Source organism: Mus musculus, chromosome 2 (assembly GCF_000001635.26).
Source record: "Mus musculus strain C57BL/6J chromosome 2, GRCm38.p6 C57BL/6J".
In the NCBI taxonomy this organism is placed as follows: domain Eukaryota; kingdom Metazoa; phylum Chordata; class Mammalia; order Rodentia; family Muridae; genus Mus; species Mus musculus.
The window spans coordinates 35909474-35929578 of NC_000068.7; the positions used below are offsets into that span (position 1 = coordinate 35909474).

Sequence of the window (20105 nt, forward strand, 5' to 3'; positions counted from 1 at the left end):
TAGAGATATACCTCCCCCAACAAGGCTGTACCTCCTGAACCTCCCCAACACTGCCACCAACTGGAGACCAAGTGTTCAAATACTCTCTCATGCCTATAGAAGACATACTTATTGCAAAGTCAGCAGGTGATGACGCCTGCCGCAGAGGCATGTCCTATCAGAACTTGACCTGCAGGCAACTGATGATCTTCATCTGGAGACTGCCACATGGGAGGCTGAGACTGACAAAAGACAGTGTCATGGCCACAAGAGTCCTGATGGCCTGGAACAGGGGCATCGATAGCTGCGCGGAGGCAGAGTAGCGACACAGAGAACTAGGTTGCTAGGAACGTACTAGTAACTAGATGGATATAAGGAGGTGGGGGACGGAAGGTCGCAGGTTTTAGGGCCTCAGTATTCACAGAGGGGTGCTATGCCAGGTACAGACTGAGGGAACAGGGCAAAGAGCTAAGGCAGGGGGTGGGGGGAAGGAGTCCTTCCGCTGAGTCACCCTGAACTGACCACCAGCTCTTGCCACCTGGATTTTAAGCTGGGATGCAGGATAGCTCGTGGAGGGGGGTGAGAGTGGGGGTGGGGATAGGTCCTGACACCTTCAGCTCTGACTTAATGAGAGCCATGGACCATGTGGAAAGGAGGGCGCCTGCCACTGTAACTGGCTCTGAAAGGATCCCAGTTAAGAAAAGCTAAATTGTAATTTTTAAATTGAAAAAAAAAAAAAAAAGAAGAAGAAGACAAAAAACCCAAACAACACCCTGCAGCTTTATCACAGACTATTGGTTTAAAAGAAATAGTGCTAAGTATTCCCTTGCATCTGTTGCTGGTCACCCATGTGTGATACAGCCTTCAGGGAGATGTCCTCCTTGGTGACAGCCCTGATTCACCCACCCCAGCAGCCTGTCTCCATCCTTGCCCTGTCCCTCTTTCTTGCCTTCATGTGTGTTTGCCTGAGGCCTCCACTGGCCCCTCTGCCCCTCTTCACTTGCAGAATTCCTACCCAGCATGCACACCCACTTATGGGTGTGCTGGCCTGGCATTCAATTCTCCAAGCGGATCTTTCGCTTCCCACCATGCTGCTTCCCTGCATCTACTGTCTCTCCACACTCAGCCCTTTAAGGTACAGGAAGGAAATGTCACTGCACCTGTGTGTATTTGTGCACATGCATGTCCTTCATAAACAGAGAAACCAAGACCGAGAGGCCCAGAGACTTGCCCAAGGCTGCATATAACTAGCAGCAGACAGGGAATTAAAACACAAAATCTTCAGAGTCCTGCCCTAAATTTCTCTCTACCAGAATGAAGTGGGGGCTCTCAATGTTTTTTGGGAGCAGCCGTCTCATTCCGAACAACATGCAACATCTGGTGAGTGACAGCAAATACTTCTGAGCTATGCCTAGTAATCTGTGGGTTTCACGTTACCATTCCACAGGAAACAAAGAAACGGGCCTGGTAAGGCACTCGGAGCCGACAGTTGTCCAGACAGCAGGTGGAACGGGTGCTCCAGCTGGGCTGGCCTTTTCTTTAGAAGATGCTTTGGGTTTTACCTGGGAAGCAGGCACAGCACCACACAAACTGCTCAGAGAAGCTAGAGCCAAGAGTTCTCCACCCGCTTTAGCTCAAATGTCTGTCATCAATTTAATGGATGTCACTCTTGGTGAGTGCGACTTTATGTGGGGCAGAATCTATCCATCATTAGGGAGCAATCAAAACGCCATTTGAGATCGCATCTAGGGCCATAAACCTCATCTAATCGGAAGGAACTAGTCATTTTGTGTTTGTCCATTTTTCCAAGGCCCTCCTCAACACCAGCCCCCTCATACTGCAGCTCAGAGCATGGAGGACACCAGCCCTGTGGTGAGCCCTAGCTGGCTTTCCTGGGACTCTTCCCCATGGTTCCAGCCCTAGCGAGCTCTCTACCCATTCTTTTTTAAAGTGGTACCAAGCCTGACCAGGGTGGCCTGGAGCATGTCATTCCGAGGCCCTAGGTGATCTCAGAGTACGTGAAGGGCCTCAAGCTGCTGTTTCCATTTCTTACTATGTGTCTGCGTGCCCACTGGGGACAGTAGGACTACAGGTTATAAGGCTTTGGAGACAGACAGATGTTGATTTAAATCTCTGTAATCACTTTCTAGGAAAATTTGTCTGCTTCTGTTCCTATAGGCTGGGAAGTTTGTGAAGAAAACTGGTTTATTTAGCTCATAGACTGGGAGGTTCAAGGGTATCTCCTATCAGCTCTGGTAAAGGTCTCATGGCAAATGACATCATATTCAAAATGGACAGGAATCCAAAGAGTGACTCAGGAGCTCACTCTGTGTTAACGTGGTCTTTTGAGAACACAAGGTCCCAGAGAACTGCCTTAATCTCTGAGTGATCTAAGGACTTCCCACCAGGTCCAGCATCTCCCAGCACTGGGACACTGGGACCAAGATCCCAACACATGAGCCCTTGGGGGACAGGCTGAAATGACATTCAACCTGCCACACTGACTGCTGGACCCTGACCAAGCTGTTTATCTTCTACTTGTCAATACCTTGTCCAACAGAAGAGTGATGCTTGTTCCCAACAGTGAGAGACTAATCCAGTATTAGCTAGCATTTCACTTAATCTTCTGATTTCAACTAGAGCCTGCCTTGGTTTTCCCCAATATTCCTTGGGTTCCCTTTAGAGGTACACCCCAACCTCCTTGGCTAGGGTCTAAGTACACGCCTGGGCTATCCAATCATTGACTGGAACTTGTTTACTGACCCTCAGCTGGGTCCCAGTGATGTCAAACTCATGTTCCCTCGATCCACTCTGTCCTAGGTCCACTCCCTCCAGGGTTCAAGCTCCCAGCCTGGATCCTGGTCTCATGGGCCCCAGAGTTTCCTGTGAGATAACAGAAAACCTCACAGCTGCACCCACCCTGAACACACCATTCAACTGCCGAGTGAGTTCCCCCTCCAGCTAAAGCCGTTTTTCCAATTGTGAGGATTTCCTACTAATGAACTGGCTAAATAATCTTTAGTTCACTTCCAAGTATATACAACTTCATTACAGTCAAGAGCACTTCAGATCACTGGCTCGTGTCTTCGTCCCGCCCAACACTGCATGCCCATGTCTCTCATATTCCTGCAGTAATCCACACATTAAACTGATCAATGACATATTTTGTAACATTTGTAACCCAGGTGCCCTTTATCTCAATGCTCTGCCAGACAAAATGGCAGTCTTAGTCACAAGACTAAGCTATCCACGTGTATAGCTGAAATCTGACCCTACGGGTGAGGGAGAAATTCTACCTGGGTGCTTTGTAGCTGAGATTCTCCTACACTCTTGAGACATTGGGTAACTGCTAACTCCAGAGGACATGCCAAGATTCTCCTGCCGGTCTGTCCCGCCTTCTACAACTTTACATGAGACAAGAGCAGGACTTGGCTGATGCCTGAAGCCACCCAGCATCTCCTTTGTTCAGTTCTGTCACATTGTGTCCCAACACTAACATTCTGTGAATGCCAGGCCTAGGTGAATCCTACCACGCTCATGACCTCAGTCAAAGTCTGCCCTGTGCAGGTGACTCTCGCTCTGTCTGGAGTGGTGCTGTCCTGGGCCCCAGACTCATCACAGCATACACTCCGAGCAGAGAACTCATCTTTCCCTTTAAACCTATTCCTCTGTGTGTGCTTTTTCAGTGAACACCGCCACTACCCACTCACGTCCCCATGCCAGAGATCTGGGGTCACCTACCTTCTCCCTTCACACACACACACACACACACACACACACACACACACACACACACACACACACACACACACACATACACACCTCATCATTCTACATCTTTATACACCTAATGGCTCCTGTGGCATCCATCACTAGCTTCCCAAGTCATCTTGAAGACTGCAATGCAGGTAGTGTGAGCAGTTCTCACGCAGTATGGTCTGTTCTTATAAACAACAGTATAAAGTAGGCACCAAGGGGCGAACTGTATGAAAGTGCCATTTTTATAAGCCAGATACTGTTCTGTGTCTGTGTGTGTGTGCATATGTGCCTAGCTTTGAACTTCTAATCCTCCTGCCTCTGCCTTCCAAGTGCTGGGATAAATTACAAGGATGAACCACCATACCTGGCTGTAAAACTGAGTCTTAGAAGAAAATGTATTTCTCCAAGGTCACATATTTTGCATTCCATAGAACCAGGATCTAAACATAGGTGTGTGTTCAGAGTTCCAAAGCCATACTTCTGCAGAGCTGCATCAGCTTTGAGAATCTGTGGCACTAGTTCCTGCTCACAGCTTTATGCTTTAAAATGCATCAATACATATGGAGAACAGCATCTCCTGAGCACCTACAATGTGCCTTACGTTTGTTATTTCACTTAATCCTCATATCACACCATGCTGCGTGTTGAGAGGTGGCAGGAGACTGTTCCTAGTAATGTTATAAGAGAGAGCAATGAGGCCTGGAGAAGTCAAGGGAGCCTTGAATGACAGAGCCAGAGGTCAGGAGGTTGTGGATAACAAAATCAAGACCACTTTGTAGACTGGGCTGGGAATCCTATTCCTGGATGTCCAGAGCTTCAGTGGCATGGCATGTGGGTGGGTGTGGCTGTCCCAGGTCCTCAAGTAAGTGGTCAGGGACAGCAGAACAGTCAGGACCCTGCACAGAGACGGCCTGGGTAGACTGTGTGAGCGAGTGCCTGAGCCAGCTGACAAGTGTCTCGACACCCAGCATGGGGACTGTCTCCCCAGATGGTCTCCACCAGCAGAGTGGGGTCAGGATGCCCTGGCAAGCATCTGGTTCCCACACAGGTGAGTGTGGGGTTCAAGGGAAGCCTGTAGGGACTGACATGAAAGGAAACTGCTCAAGTGTGCCTTTGATCACCTGGAAAGCTGGAAACTGAGCTGGGCACAAAGGCAATAGAGGATGAATGTTATTTTGTGTCTCTCTTCATTGAAGGGTGGCAGGTGGACACTGGACAACCAGATTGGGGCTAATCTGCCAGTAGAGGGCTCACAGGAAAGCTCTCCTTCCCCACTCATCTCTGATAGGAATCTTCACCTTGGATCACCCTTGATGACCCCAAGAAGAGCTACAGAAGAAGCTTTCTGAGTGACAGCTGACTTGCCCACTATTCCTCTCAATGCATTTTTCTTTTGGGAGCATCTCACAAGCCACAATTGCCACAGTAACAGGGAGCTGAGGACAAAGAGGGGCAGCTGGATCGCTACTTGGCTCAGAACCACACCTATGCTCTAACTCTTATTCCCCAATATAAATGGACTAATCAATAACTCAAGGAGAGCAAGGGGGAACAGCAAAAGGGTGCACAGCTACGTACTCTTATTCACAGGAGACCCTAACCTCAGTGTGGTAGCTCTCAATTTTTCCCTTGATGGCAGAGGGCAATGTTCCCTAGACCCCAGTGCCATATTCAGACCCCGCAAGGCTCGGGTCCTCAAGATCCCTGTCAACTGACACAGAAGGAGTCCATGTAGCCAGGCTGGTGACCTTGAAACTCCCGATCCTCCTCCCGTACCTTGGGGTCCTGGGATTACAAGGATGAGCAGCAAGCCCTGGCTAACCTGCTTTCCTTAGGCCTCCCCTAGAGCCCACAGGACAGAGCAGCAGTGTCACTCTCAGTAGGACAGGCACCACAGGCCTCCAAGATACAGTACCCCAGGTGAGCCACACACAGAAGAAACACGTGTTAAAGTGAGGCAGTCTGTTACACATCGTGTTGATGTCTTCACCTGCCAAGTGGGGTCACAATGACCTTCCCAGGTTCTGCATCTCCCAGGCTTGCATGGCCATAGAGTGCTTGGAGAACAATAGGCACTCACATCTCTTTAGATTAATAAAAGTAGATTGATTCTCATCTCAAAATATGACACGTAGCAAGATGGTGGCATTAGTGGATCGGGTAGTAAGTATGTGACATTTCCACAATCAGGGAACTGTTTCCATTTTTTCCTTAGCCTTTAATCCAAATAAGCATGAGTTCCTTGTGTATGTTTGGCCCATGTAGTTTAAATATATGTGTACGTATGTATGATGTATGCATACATATGGTTGTGGGTGTATGCGTGCCATAGTGTGTGTGTGGAGTCCAGAGGACCTTGCCTTTCACCTTATTTGAAACAGGGTCCCTATTGTTCACTGCTCCCTATTCCTACTGCATACACCAGGTTCACTGGCTGTAAGCTCTCAGGATTCTCCTGATCTCACCTTTCCTCTCTCCTTAGGACCCTTGGGATTGCAAATGCATTCTACTACATGGTTATACATGCATCCTACACTACATGTCAAATGCATGACTTCATGTTCGCCTAGCGAGCACTTTATCCGGAGACATCTTCCAGCCTTTGGTCCTGTACTTTTAGAAGTACTGCATGGTTATCTAAGCAAAGGCTGGAGAACAAGGACACAGAGGCGAATCATTTTTATCCCATTTTCTGTGCTAAGTATTAGGAGGTTGCTTCAAGCATGTCGAGTTAGGGAAGGAGAGAGAAATAAACTAACATTTATTAAGCATCAGTGCTGGGGGGCACTACCTCATTCTTATTAAAACTCTCTCTTGCTATCCTTCCAACAGCCCTCTGAGAGGGTCCTTATTAAGTTCTACTAAGCTGAAGGCAATGATATCAGCTGTGGCTGATCCAATGCAAGTTGCTCCAGAGCCTGGTGGTGGTGGTGGTGGTGGTGGTGGTGGTGGTGGTGGTGTGTGTGTGTGTGTGTGTGTGTGTGTGTGTGTTACCACAGTGCTAAGGAACATGGGGGTTAGAGGCTGAGTTGCTGCTTATGTCATGTTTGTTTCTCAAAAGGAACCATGTCATGTTTGTTCATCTCAGTAATGGCAGTAGCACATGCAGAGACTATAGCTTAGAACACTCAACAGACACAGAGACCACTTTAGAATCTGTAAAGGGCTGTCATAGAGTCTACAGAGTACGTATGCTCTCTGGGACCAAGAGAGCCAAATCACACCCGAAAGAATAGAGAAGGGCAAAGGATACAATTCAGGTTTCTTTACAGTTAGAACTGTCCCACGGATGGGCGAATTGCCTTGAAACGCATTTAGTTGTCCATGTATGAAAAGGCTAGAATCTGACCACTTACCCAGGTTGTCAGGGACCCACCCAGAAAGGAAAGTGGCTTTCACATTCTTGGGTCCTTTCCAGTCTCTGGGATTTCTTTGATGCCAATGTCTCACATTCTAAGCCTAATTAGTATTTTCAATTCCCTGTGCATCTTGGCCAAGTCTCTTCCCCTCTCTGGGCTTCAGTTTCCTCATCTGGACAATGGAGGGTTCTGTCTGATGACCCTTCTGAGAACTACTCTGCTTAGAGCTTCCAAGGTTCTTCACACTTTCTGGCAAACTGGTTATGCCAGCAGGATAGCTCCATCCCATGATACCACAAGTCTTCCTGGGACATCTGGACATCAGTTTGGGCCACCTAAACCAGCAAACTCAGCTGTCTCCTCACTCAAGCAGGGAGACAGGCCAGACTCATTTTAATTCAGAAAGTAGAGTGGGGACCAGGCAAATGCATAGCGTTAGACACAATTCTGGGCTGTATTAAAAAGTAGTGCCTCTGAGCAATATACGACGTTTGCATTTCTAAGGTACTGGTACATGTTGGTTAGCCTATAGTCTTGAGGAAGCTGGCACTGCCACCTAGGAAGGGTCTTAGAAGTTTCTGGTGGCATTTGTCATTGTCACAGTGACTAGAACATATTACTAGCCATTTGGGGGCGGGGCAGGGTCCAAGGATTCCAGAAAGACTTCATTGTATTGAGCCATCTTATCATGGCTTCATGAATGTGAAAGGCTGTTTTATAGATGAGATAAGGACAGCCCAGAACCTTCCTTTGTGTCCTGTAGAAATAGGGGAAAGTTTTCTGGTTTGAATTAAGTAACACACACACACACACACACACACACACACACACACACACACACACACACACACTCACAAAGGGCACACACACACACACTCACAAAGAGCTGGGTACGTAGAAGGGAAATTACATTTTTCCTTTTTTCATTCCTGAAATTTTATCAAATCTATTTACTATTTCAGGAACACCACCTTACTAATGGTGCCGTGGATCATGGTAGATCTGCCATGAGTACAATATCCAGCGATTCCTTATGGAAATAGTTTTAAATATAGAAAATATAGTCAAATACAGAGAAATATTAAATAGAGGGAGAGACTTGCTTAATCAAATATTACCTTATATCCAGACCTGCTCATTATAGGTCAGGAGCCAGCCAGGGAGTGTGGTTCATCTTGTCACATAGCATAACTGAGAACTCACTGAAGTCGGGACCGTTTGTTTATGAAGCATGCTGCCTTACTTGTCTAGAGTGCAGTTAGAGGGCTGTGTTTTGTTTGTTTGTGTTGACTCAGGGTGCAGGTTACCTATCCGTTATTCTAGGATAGCAAAGAGAATGCCACGGCTCATCTTTTCTATTGCTTGAGATAAGAGTCTCACTGTGTAACTTGGGCTGCCCTCAAACTCTACCTCCTTCTGCTTCCTCCCCTTCAGTGCTGGGATCATAGGTGCATACCATCATGCCCCAGCCACAGTTCATGTTAATAAAAGATGGGACATAGCACTTGTGTAGCAATAAGCAGCCAAAGAACCCCTAAGACTTATTGGAGAATTGGCTGATTATATGGCTGGGACTGGAAAACACAAAAGGGACCCAGAGCATCTTATGTCACAGTGATACACTGTCACAGTGATACAAAGAATGGCAGGGACTGCTAAAAGTACTCAGGATCCTTATGGCCAAATCTTGGATAATTTAAGCCTCCTATTAAATAATATTAAAACATTACAACCAAATGTACAATAGTCCACAAGAGCACACTAACATGCATGTATACACACATCAGTAAGGAAGTGAGAAAATCGAGTTCTCCTTCGAAGCAAAACATCACCAGGCAACTGAACAAGGGTTGGTGGCATTAGATGATCCCCATTTTGCAACCATCACCATCATCACCATCATCATAACAGAGTCAAGCAAGGCTTATTAATGAAAGCTAAAGCTAGAAAGGAGAAGTTGGCAGAACAACAGGGCTTCCCATAAGTACCTCCCCACAAGATGTTTACTGATTAGGATGGAGAAATAGTTTTTGCACTGGGAGCTTGGCACACATCACCTTAACCAAATGATTCAAGTTAATGTCCCTAATAATCAGATACATAGACAGGAGGCACTTTCAGATGGGATATTCCCAGGAAAGACACAGTGTGGCTTCTGTGATATTCTGGCCAATGATTCATAGTCTGAATCCAGTGATAAGGTAACCAAGACAATCCTAGACTGAGAGGCAGCCACCTAAATGACTAACTTGTGCTCATCAAAATGCCAGACGATGGACACAGACTAAGTTCCTCCAAGAGAAGGAGAGTAAATGGCACACAGGTGAGTGATGCCCACTATCCAGAACTTTCTTATCTGTACACTATTGGGACAAAGTTGAAAAAAAAAAACCACAAAACCTGAAGAAAATAATCAACAGGTAAAGATACAACCAATAGAATTTTAGGAAATATTTTCAGGCCACACATCCAATAGACATCACTGTCTGGGATAAGAAGGGACACACACAACTCAAATGTGCCCGTGCAAGCGTGAAAATCTGAGTTTGGATCCCTAGCACCCACATAACAGGTAGGTGTGATGTCACACATCTTACCCCAAGTACTGGGGAGGCAGAGACATGACCCCAGGGACTGCTAGTGAACCAGTCTACTTGAAATGGCATTTAGGTTCAGTGAGAAATCCTATCTCAAAAAATAAGGCCAGGTAATGGTTAAGAAAGACCTCGAATCCAGTAGGTACCTGCACAAAGACAATGACACCCACACAAATGCAAAATGAAAATAGAGTAATGTGGCTAAGGATTTGCATAGACATTTCTCAGGAGAAGATGTGCAAAGTATTATCAGGGATGCAGGGGAATGCTCCTGATCACCACCCATCAAAGAATGCAAGCTAAAGTCTTTATCATCGCTAGCTGTCAGAATGGCTGTTGCCGAAACAACAGAGGTCAAGTATTACAGTATTACTGGGGCTTCAGAGAAGAGGAAACCTTTGTGCATGGTTGCTGTGGAAAACAGCGGTATTGTAATTTGTAAAGTTCCTCAAAAAAATTAGAAACACGATCTACAGTTCATTTACTATGTTATAGCAAAAGGAAATGGATTAATATATTGAAGATTTACCTGCATATTTCCCTGTTTGATGCAGCCCTGCACATAACAGGCTAGATAGGGAATTATTCCAGTGCCTATAAACAGATGAGTGGATATGAAATGTAGTATACATTCATAATGAAATACTATTCAGTCTTTAAAAAGAAAAACAAATCCTGCCACTCAACAGCAATCTGGGTAAGTATGTAGGAGACTGTATTCAGTGAAATGAGCCAAGTGTAGGGATATAAAACCATATGCTCTCATGTGCACACAGACAGGCTGGTCTCTAAGTAAAGGACAGCTCGGTGGGTAGTAAGGGATAGATGGTTGTGACTGGGGAGTAAATTCAGAAGGTCTATTTTACAACATGGTGATAGGTTCCAGGTCTTAAATGGCCAGACACAATGGCTTGTGTGTTGAAGGCTTGGCACAGCTTGTAATGCTATTGGGAGATGGTCAAACCTTTATCAGGCATGGACATTAGGGTTGTACTTTTGAGGGGACACTGGAACTCTCCTCTCTCTCTCTCTCTCTCTCTCTCTCTCTCTCTCTCTCTCTCTCTCTCTCTCTTCCCCTCTCTCCCCTCTCCCCTCTCTGCCTCTCTCCCTCTCTCTCTCCTCTCTCTCTCTCTCTCTCTCTCTCTCTCTCTCTCTCTCTCTCTCTCTTTCCCTCTCTCCCCTCTCCCTTCTCTGCCTCTCTCCCTCCCTCTCTCTCTCTCTCTCTCTCTCTCTCTCTCTCTCCTTTCCTGGCCACAGTGAAGGAACAATTTCTTTCATCACATACTTCTGCCAAGATGTCTGGCCTTACCACCGCCCCACAGCAATGAAGCTAACCAAAGCTAGACCAGTACTTCAGCCACTGTAACCAGACCCCAGTGTCCTGGGTGACAGATGCTGTGATGAGGCACAGCCAGAAGCAGCCTGGGGAGGAAAGGGTTTATTTGGCTTACATGTCCTGCAGCACAGTCCACTGAGGAAAGCCAAGGTAGGAACTCAGACTGGATGGGAGCCTGGAGGTAGGAGCTGGTGCAGAGACCATGGAGGGGGGGCTGCTCATCACAACTTGCTCAGCCTGCTCTTCCTTATAGCATCCAGGACCTCCACCCTGGGGACGGCCTCACCCACAATGGGATGAGCTCCCACATCAACCACTATTTAAGAAAATACCCTCTAGGCTTGCCTACAGCCAAATCTTCTGCAAGCATTTTCTTGGTTGCCGTTCCACCTTTCAGATGCTTTAGCTTGTGTCAGGTTCTCATAAAACTAGCAGCACACTCAATCTTCCCCCCTTGTAAGTTGTCTTTCTTTTTTTCTTATCTTAGCAACAGAAAACTAAGACCATAACTACAGTGAATAGTATGTTGATTTTGAAAGTGAGAGTAATTTTTTCATCCTGTGCATTTGTACGTGTGTGTCTGTATGTGAATTTTGAAGATGGAAGAAGGCATCAGGTCCCCTAGAAATGGAGTAATAGGCAATTAATTATGAGCCACCTGATGTGGGGGCTGGGAACCGAGCACTGGTCCCCTGTAAAAGCAGTCTACACTCTTGACTGCTGAGTTGTCTCTCTAGCCCCGAGAGGTAGATTTCAAGTGGTCTCACCACAAAAAAGAGATAGACATATGAGGTAATCCACTCTATTTCACCGGTCTAGAATTTATACATATTTCAAGTTATGCATATGCTGTACATGATAACATATAATTTTAATTTTTCAGTTGATAAAATGTAAATATTAGTAACAGGCAAAAAAACCTGAAATTTTTTGTTTCACCTTTTTATTCATGTGCTTTCTTCAGTACTGGGGATCAACTCAGGGCCTGGCATAGGCTAGTTAAGTGCTCTACCACCAGACTCTGCACCAAGTCTTATAATTAATCTTTTGCTGTAAGATTTAATAAAATCAAATGAAGATATCTATTAAAAATACACAACTTATTGTTCTTTATTTTCTGAATACCAAATTATAGGTTTATATCTCTACACATATAATCTATGTACAGAAATACTTACATAGATACTATATATACATTTATGTAGGTATACATATGTAGTATACATTTTCTGTATACTTACCTATAAGAACAATGTTGTATGTATATATGTGTCCATTTATATGTGTGTGAACATACACATATACAGCTATTCTGGTGCCTGATTCCTAGCAAACTGTAGTATCAAAACTACATCTTTTATGTCAGGTCATGGTGGCACACACCTTTAATCTGAGCCCTTAGGAGGCAGAGGAAGGTGGATCTCTGAGATCAGCCTGGTTTACAGAGTGAGTTCCAGGACAGCCAGAGCTACACACAGAAACAAACCCTGTCTCGAGAAATCAAACAACTGCATCTTATTTCAAGATAGCACAGGCTTCCATTCTGTGACTTTAGATTGCTAAAATCTTACTCAGTGCATGTGATCTGCTGTCTTTGTCATCTAGAGATGGCTACCTGACTAAAATAATTTTAAACCATACATAACTTGACATAATCTCATGAATTTAATTCTCTAATATTTGTTTGTTGGTCTAATCCCTTGTACATTGTGCAAAGGTTGTCTTTGTACTATTCAAATGTTGATTTCTGCACCAGCAGAGAGCTGAGCTCTGCCTGGACTTGGAGATTGTTATTCTGTTTACTCAGCACCTGCATCGTATTTTGTAAACATTCTTCTCTGTTACCTCTGATCAGTTTAATAAAGAGCTGACGGCCTATAGCTGAGGCGGGATAGGAAAGGCGGGACATCCAGGCAGAGGAAGGAACTGGGGGAAGAACTGAGAGGCTCGAGATTTGCAGCCAGATGTGGAGGAAGTCAGATGTATGCACTGAATTCGAGGCAATGTGCCACATGGCAAATGTGGACTAGTATAAACGGGTTATTAAGTTATATGAGCTAGTTGGGAACCAGCCTAATCTGTAAGACCGAAGCATTCATAGATAAATAGAGGTCTCTGTGTCATTATTGGGGAGCTGGTGGGTTGAGAGAGAAAGTGAGACTCTTTCCTACTGTGTGATTGTCAGCATGCCGTGTGTGTGTGTGTGTGTGTGTGTGTGTGTGTGTGTGTGTGTGTGTGTGTATGATGTGTATGTGTGTGTGTATGATGTGTATGTGTGTGCGTGATGTGTGTATATGTGTGTGTGTGTGTGTGTGTTAACTCTGCCCCCTTTAAGCCCTGCTTTATGTACTAACGTGTCTCGGGAGCACTTCCCAATGTCAATCTACAGCATAGGCTTACATATGAATTATTTTTGCCATTCAGCATATGTCCCTTTTTGTTTAATCATCATCCAGCATGACTGACAGTGAAGAAAATAAGCCACATCTACACCTCCTGTAGAACTCAAGGTTCGGCATTGATTAAAATTTGAGCACAACCATTTTTTCCTTTTTTTCTTGCAATCGTAGAACTAAGGTTACATCAGTTGGCTGTGTGGGATGGCAGACTTTGGACCATGCTGTGAGTCTACCCCTGGCTGTGTGATGAAGTTTCCCTGGCTCATAGCCACACTCATTTACTCATGTATCATCTATGGCTCTTATACAGCACAACATCTGAGCTGAGTGTGACAAAGATTGTGATGTGAAAATCGGAAAACACCCTTGAAGGAACAAGTTGGCCAACTTCTGCAAAGAGAGTAAACATGCTGTATGTATCCTTGATACTACTGCCAAAACACAAACATGTCAACATAGTATTATCATCAGCTCTGCCAACAAATGTGTCCATCATGGAACAATTTTCAATATGCCTTTTAACATCCCTGTCAGATATGTTTAGAGGTTTAGTAAACCTATAGGTGTGCATGCCAGCATACCATTAGCTTGCCTGGTACCCATGGAAACCAGAAGAAGGCATCAGATCCTCTGGAACTGCCACGTGAATGCTGGAAATTGAACCCGGGTCCTCTGGAAGAGCAGCCAGTGCTCTTAAGCATCAAGCCATCTCTCCAGCCCCCATGCCATTTAATTGTTTCCAAGGTAATTCTCTCTAGACCTGGAATCTGCTAAGATTTTCTCAAAACTATGCGTCTTATTGCTATCCTTTTGCAGAATTACCACTTTATGTATTTTTAAGAACACATAGCTTCTGGTGTCTAATAGGTCATGGTTCAAAAAGTAAGGTCGGCCACACATTGGCTGTTCATTATTTGCTAAGTTCCTATAGGAAACCATCATCTTTAGCATGGTGGTGATAGGTGTTATGTACCTTACAGGTTTAATGTAAGAACTAACAGCAAACATGCATGTAGTACAGGCATGGGCTATGGCCAGAGTGAGTACTCTGCATGCAAAAATAACTGGTGCTGTCTACTTTACTTATTTAAGATAGGATCTTGCTAAAGCCTGGGCTGACCTGAAATGCAAGATCCTGCTGCCTCTGCCTCCCAAAGGCTGAGATTACAGGCATGAACCAGGATATGTGGTCTGCTGCTTAGGATAACCAAAGTGGATAAAACTAATTATAGTAAATGGAATAAACTGGGACCACAACTCCATTGTGGACAGTGTTGGGCCCATGTCAATTTCCCAGTTTTGATAACTACACTGTAACTATGAAAGAAAAAATGCAGTTAGGTTTGGTGGTGCACACCTTTAATCCCATCACTCAGGAGGCAGAGGCAGGTGGATCTCTGAGTTTGAGGCCAGCCTGTTCTTACAGCGAGAGTTCCAGGACAGGCAGAGCTACACAGAGAAATTCTGTCTTGGGGGAAAAATAAGTCTAAAAAAAGGAGCTTTGGTATTATTGAGTTATAGAAATTGTTATACTATTAGAGTTTTTCTGTGAGTCTGAAGTTACATCAAAATGAAATGTTAAAGGGCTGGGGAGATTCCAGACATAAGAGAACTTGCTGTGTGAGTGTGAGGACCCGCCTACAGATCCCCAGCACCCATATGGAGTTGAGCATAGATGCACATTCACGTTCCGACAATGCCAGCACTCAGGTGGGACTGAAATGGGAGGGTTGTCGGGTTCACTGATGGACAGACTAGCCAGAAACAGAGTTCCAGCTTCAGGAGAGACCCTGCCTCATGGGGGGTAAGGTGGAGAGCGATGGAGCATGGTACCAACGTCTCCTCTGCTTGTGAACACATGCACCTACACACATGCACACAACACACAAGCCTCCATAAAGAAAAGTTAAAGAGACAACGGATAGGAGCCATTAAGACCTCAAGCACAGAGGAGCACTCACAAGTGCATTCTGTCCAAACCCCTTGAGAAAACATGTCTTCAGAGGGTGGGGGAGGGATGCACAACAGGTGAGGGTGGGGGCCAGAGCCCCCCCAAACCCGACTGCACAGACTTTCTAATTGCACTTATCCTTTCATTAGACCCATCTGAGGTGCAACCACACGGAGAAGCCTTGAACGAGTAACAGAGAGATTTCTTCATTTTTTTGGAGATGAGGAAAGAAAACCCAGGACAGTTTTCATAATTTCCTTTTGAAACAGGCACTGAAGTCAAGGTTGCTCCACTATTCTCATGCCCAAATGACTCAGGCACCACCACCAAGGTTTTATTTTTCCAAAATGAGACAAATGGATAAAAACGGAAGGGTGACAGATGACCCTTGGGTGTGCAAGCAGGGTTTCCTTGGCCTTTAAGACAGTCTCTCCTGGAAAAGAACCCTTTGCCTCCCTCTCCTTTCCTTTCTGAAAGCTTGCATTAGAGAGAGGCACACTAAAGCAGGGGCCTGAGTGAGCAGTTTGTCCCCACACTTCTTGTGATCGATCAGTACTGCAGAGTAACATGATTATAACAGTTGTGACATAAAATGTTAAATGTGGCTGGGGGAGATTGGAGTTTCAAACCTGAGACAATAAAGCTCCCTCAATTCTGAGTGTTAAGGGGCAGTTGGAGTTGGGGGGCTGTCTGAGGATGAGGTGGAGATCTCAGCTAAGCCAACCTGGGGTGCAGTTTAGTCAAAATCAAATCCTTACTCTCTATCATTCCATCTCATGTGATGGGGGCAAAATGAGATAATTCGTCTCAAGGTGATAAATCCATTTCTATACTCTCCCAAAGCCACAAATGCCCAGAATGCTAAGCATTAAGCTTTAAAACTGCATTCATTTATCTAATGTGTATGGATGTTGTTGTCTCTCACATGCTCATGATCACCACTTGTATGCCTGGTGCCGGAGAAGGCCACAAGCAGCCATTCTGGTGCTGGGAATTGATCCTGTGTCCTCCAGAAGAGCTGCCAAGTGCTCTAACCACTGAGCAATCTCTCCAGCCCTGCTAAGCATTCTTGTCTTAGATTTCCATCTAGCTCTGAGAAGCCATTTTCAGTAGTCCTTCACTTCATACAATTCTGAGCATTCTCTTTATGCCCCTTATTGGGGACTCAGCTTCTTAGAGACCCCAGTTTAGCAGGGACTGCAGACTGGGAAGCATTTCCTGTGAGACACTCAATGTTGATTCACACAGCAACCCTTCTATAGAGGAGCAAACCGAGTCCTAGCCTGACAACTTACTGAGTACAGGGACCCAGAGGACAGAGTAGTTTAGCAAGGGCCAAGATAGCACCAGACTCAGAGATGACATGGGATGTGTGACCACAAAAGGCCTTTATAGCTTGATGACATCATTCAAAACACAAAAATGATTTGGATCTGGAGAGGGTAGTTGGCGGGGGTAACCCTGGGAGAGGGGCCCAGGTGAGAAGGGGGTGAGCTTTGGAAGTGTCAGTCTTTCTGAATGGCCTTTGGAGGAGCTATGTGTGGATGAGTTGGCTTAGCCAGTGTTTGCTATTCTCAGCCAATCACTGGCCCTGGAGGAGGTGGGACAGGGATCAAGAGGAAAGATCACTGCAGGGTGTGCTGCCACCTGCCTGAGGACACCTCCCATCTACAGCTCTCTTGCAGCCCTCCCCTAGCCAGGCTCTGCAAGCTCCTCACTACACTGACTCCAGCATTAGCATGAGGTAGTGCCCAAGGTCTCAAGTGCTTCGACTGAAACCTTACAACAGAAATTTGCATAGCTGTTTAGTTCCAGCTGCGAGTTTTATGAAAACCCAACCCCACAGAGTTGCAGATCAGAATGCAGGCACTTTGTGATATTCTGGTCTTCTCAAGCCTTTAGGAACAGTGAAACACAGTGAGGTGGCTTGCCCAGTATCCCACAGTCAGTGAAGACATAGAGGGGACTTGCACCCTGGTCCCTTGGACTCTGGCTCACTGTTTCATTTCAGGTTAAATGAGGCCATAAGAGCTTTCCTTGACTTGCCTGTCTCCCATACTTCACATCCTTTATTACCCTGATTTGCACAGTGCCTGTGTTGAGCTCATTTCAGACTGCCCCATCTATCTCCTTTGGACCATCCATCAGCAGTGTCTTAGTTAGGGTTTCTATTGCTGATAAAGCACCATGACCAACGGCAGCTTGGGGAGGAAAGGGTTTATTTGATCTTACAGCTTGTAGTCTATTCATCCTGGGACGTCAGGTCAGAAACCCAGAGGCAAGGGCTGGTGCAGAGGGCATGGAGGAACACTACTTATGGATCTCCTCCTCCTGGCTTGGACAGCCTGCTTTATTATGCCCCTCAGGATCGCCTGTCCAGGGGCAGCACCACATCAATCAATAATCAAATAGTGCCCTACAGATTTGCTAACAGGCCAATCTCACAGGGGCATTTCCTCAATTGATGACTCTAGCTTGTGTCAAGTTCATATAAAACTAACCAGGACACTCAGTGCCCTCCACTGAAAGCAAAGATTCATTCTTTGGATACTGGGTATTAAAAAAATCACCCAGTAAATGTCTGCTAAGACTAAGGGAAAACAGGCCTGAGTCCAGTGTGTGTCCAAGTCCTGGCTACATGTCATCAGAAGCCAAGGGATGCTGGGAAGTTACTCAACATTCAGAACCTTAGCTTCCTCCCATGTAAAGAATGAGAACATGATTTCATGGAAAGACAGATCAGAACCTCAACTTCTCAAGTGAAAGAAAGATGGATGGATGGATGGATGGATGGATGGATGGATAGATGGATGGATAGATGGGTAAGCATATGGATGGATGGATGGATGGATGGATGGATGGATGGATAGATGGATGGATAGATGGGTAAGCATATGGATGGATGGATGGATGGATGGATGGATGGATGGATGGATAAGCGGATGGATGGATGGATGGATGGATGGATGGATGGATAAGCATATGGATGGATGGATGGATGGATGAATGTGTGGATGGACAGATGGATGCATGGACAGATGAATGGATGGGTAAGCAAAAGGATGGAGGGATGAGTGGGTAGATGGATGGATATGAATGGATGGATGCTCATCCTCCCAGCCTAGAAACCCAAGAGCAAGGACATTTCCAACCTGTTTTGTAGCTTTAGCACTTGGTACTAGGTAGGTCTCAGGAAATGCCTGCCTACCACAAGGTCTCGGTACATGTGCACAGTGGAAGTTACATATGCCTGTTTACATATACAAGAGCACAAGCCGACCACTCCAACCTCTCATCTCTGCTTTTACAAGTGGCAGGTGATGGGAGCAGCCAACGCCAAATGAAGATTAAAAACAGGCCTGTGTGAAAAGCCCAAAGTAGGCAGTGCAGGCAGCATGAGTCCGGTGCCAGCTGACGCTTGGGCTAAGGCATGGGACAGGCAGACTTTCTCACGTCCAGAGAGGAGCAGCAACTTGAGCTGGAGATGATGTCATCACCCTAGGAAATGCACCAGCTGGTGAGCAAGGGACACAGGGACAGCATGCGCCATTTCACTGGGAGGAGGATGGCAATCTATTTTTGGAAATAAGAAGAGAAAAGTTGAAGCAGATGGAGAGAGAGGAAGCCATGCCTTTGGATCATCTGATTCTTCTGACATCTGGTTCCCCTCGCTTCTGTCTCCAGTCTTTTACTCACTGGACACTGCCGCCATGGGCCCCAGCCTCTAAGGATGTTGTGTGCCAAAAGCAGATGACATCCCATTGTTTATGTCCACTCCCTCCTGCTGTAGAAGGGAAAGAGGCACGTGACCAGGTAGAGGCTGAGACAAGACCTGGGCAGGGTGGCCAGTGAGTGACTACCTGGGCCTCTCGCTGGATGGAAGTATTTTGGTAAGTCTCCTCTGGCCCAAGTGTGTTGTACATTCTTGGGAGGCAGGTCAAGTCATGCTGACCAGACAGGCCAACTTCAATGGCTAACCTCCCAAGAGATAAAACCTTTCAATTAGACCAATGTACTTGACTGTCTACTGTGTGCTGATGATCAGTCAGACCCATCAGACCTCCTAGTAGGACAAAGAGAGAAGGAAACGTAGTCATACGTATCGTAAAGAAAACAGCTCAATGCCCTAGACATGGGCAGCAGAGCAGGCGTGGTAGAGAAAGAAAAGGCTTGCCCGGAGTTTAAAGAATTATCAAAGTTGAGCCAGGTGGAGAGGAACATGCCTGGCCATTGGAAGGTAGGAGGGCCAAGTTCAAAGCCATCTTCAGCTACCTAACAAATTCAAGGCCAGCCTTCTTCATGAGACCCTGTTTCAAAACAACATGAAGATAGAAAGGAAAACAAGAATTAACATCAGTCCTGTGAAATAAGACAGCGTTGGGGACTGAAGGAGACATGAAGGATGAAGTCCACAGGTCTAGGCAAAAACATGCCACAAAGAGCGATCGAGGAGCCGATACCTAAAACCCCAGCACGGTGCTGTAGAAATCACCCAGTCGGTCAAGTGCTTGACTTGTAAGCGGGGAGACTTGAATTCAACCCCTAGAATTCAGTTTTTAAAAATGGGCACAGAGGGCCCACATGACATGTGATGTCAGCACCAGGGAGGCAGAGGCAGATGTTTCTTTGGAGCTTGTTAGCCAGCCTGCCCTGGTTGGTCAGTGAGAAACTGCACCCCACAAAGGCAGATGTGCCTGACTGATGACACTGAGGTTGCCCTCTGAC

At 45.9% G+C, this 20105-nt stretch overlaps 1 protein-coding gene and 1 long non-coding RNA gene across 2 annotated transcripts in view; one reads left to right on the plus strand and one right to left on the minus strand.

Moving 5' to 3' along the window:
- The window catches only part of Gm35396 (predicted gene, 35396), a 28968-nt gene extending 25828 nt beyond the window's left edge, over nt 1-3140 (plus strand). The window contains exons 3-4 of the long non-coding RNA NR_168304.1: nt 1427-1651; nt 2800-3140. This is a non-coding gene — a long non-coding RNA (predicted gene, 35396). The remainder of the gene's footprint in view (nt 1-1426; nt 1652-2799) is intronic.
- Ttll11 (tubulin tyrosine ligase-like family, member 11) overlaps nt 1-20105 on the minus strand; it is a 228581-nt gene that overhangs the window by 158234 nt on the left and 50242 nt on the right. The gene's annotated exons all lie outside the window — the stretch shown is intronic.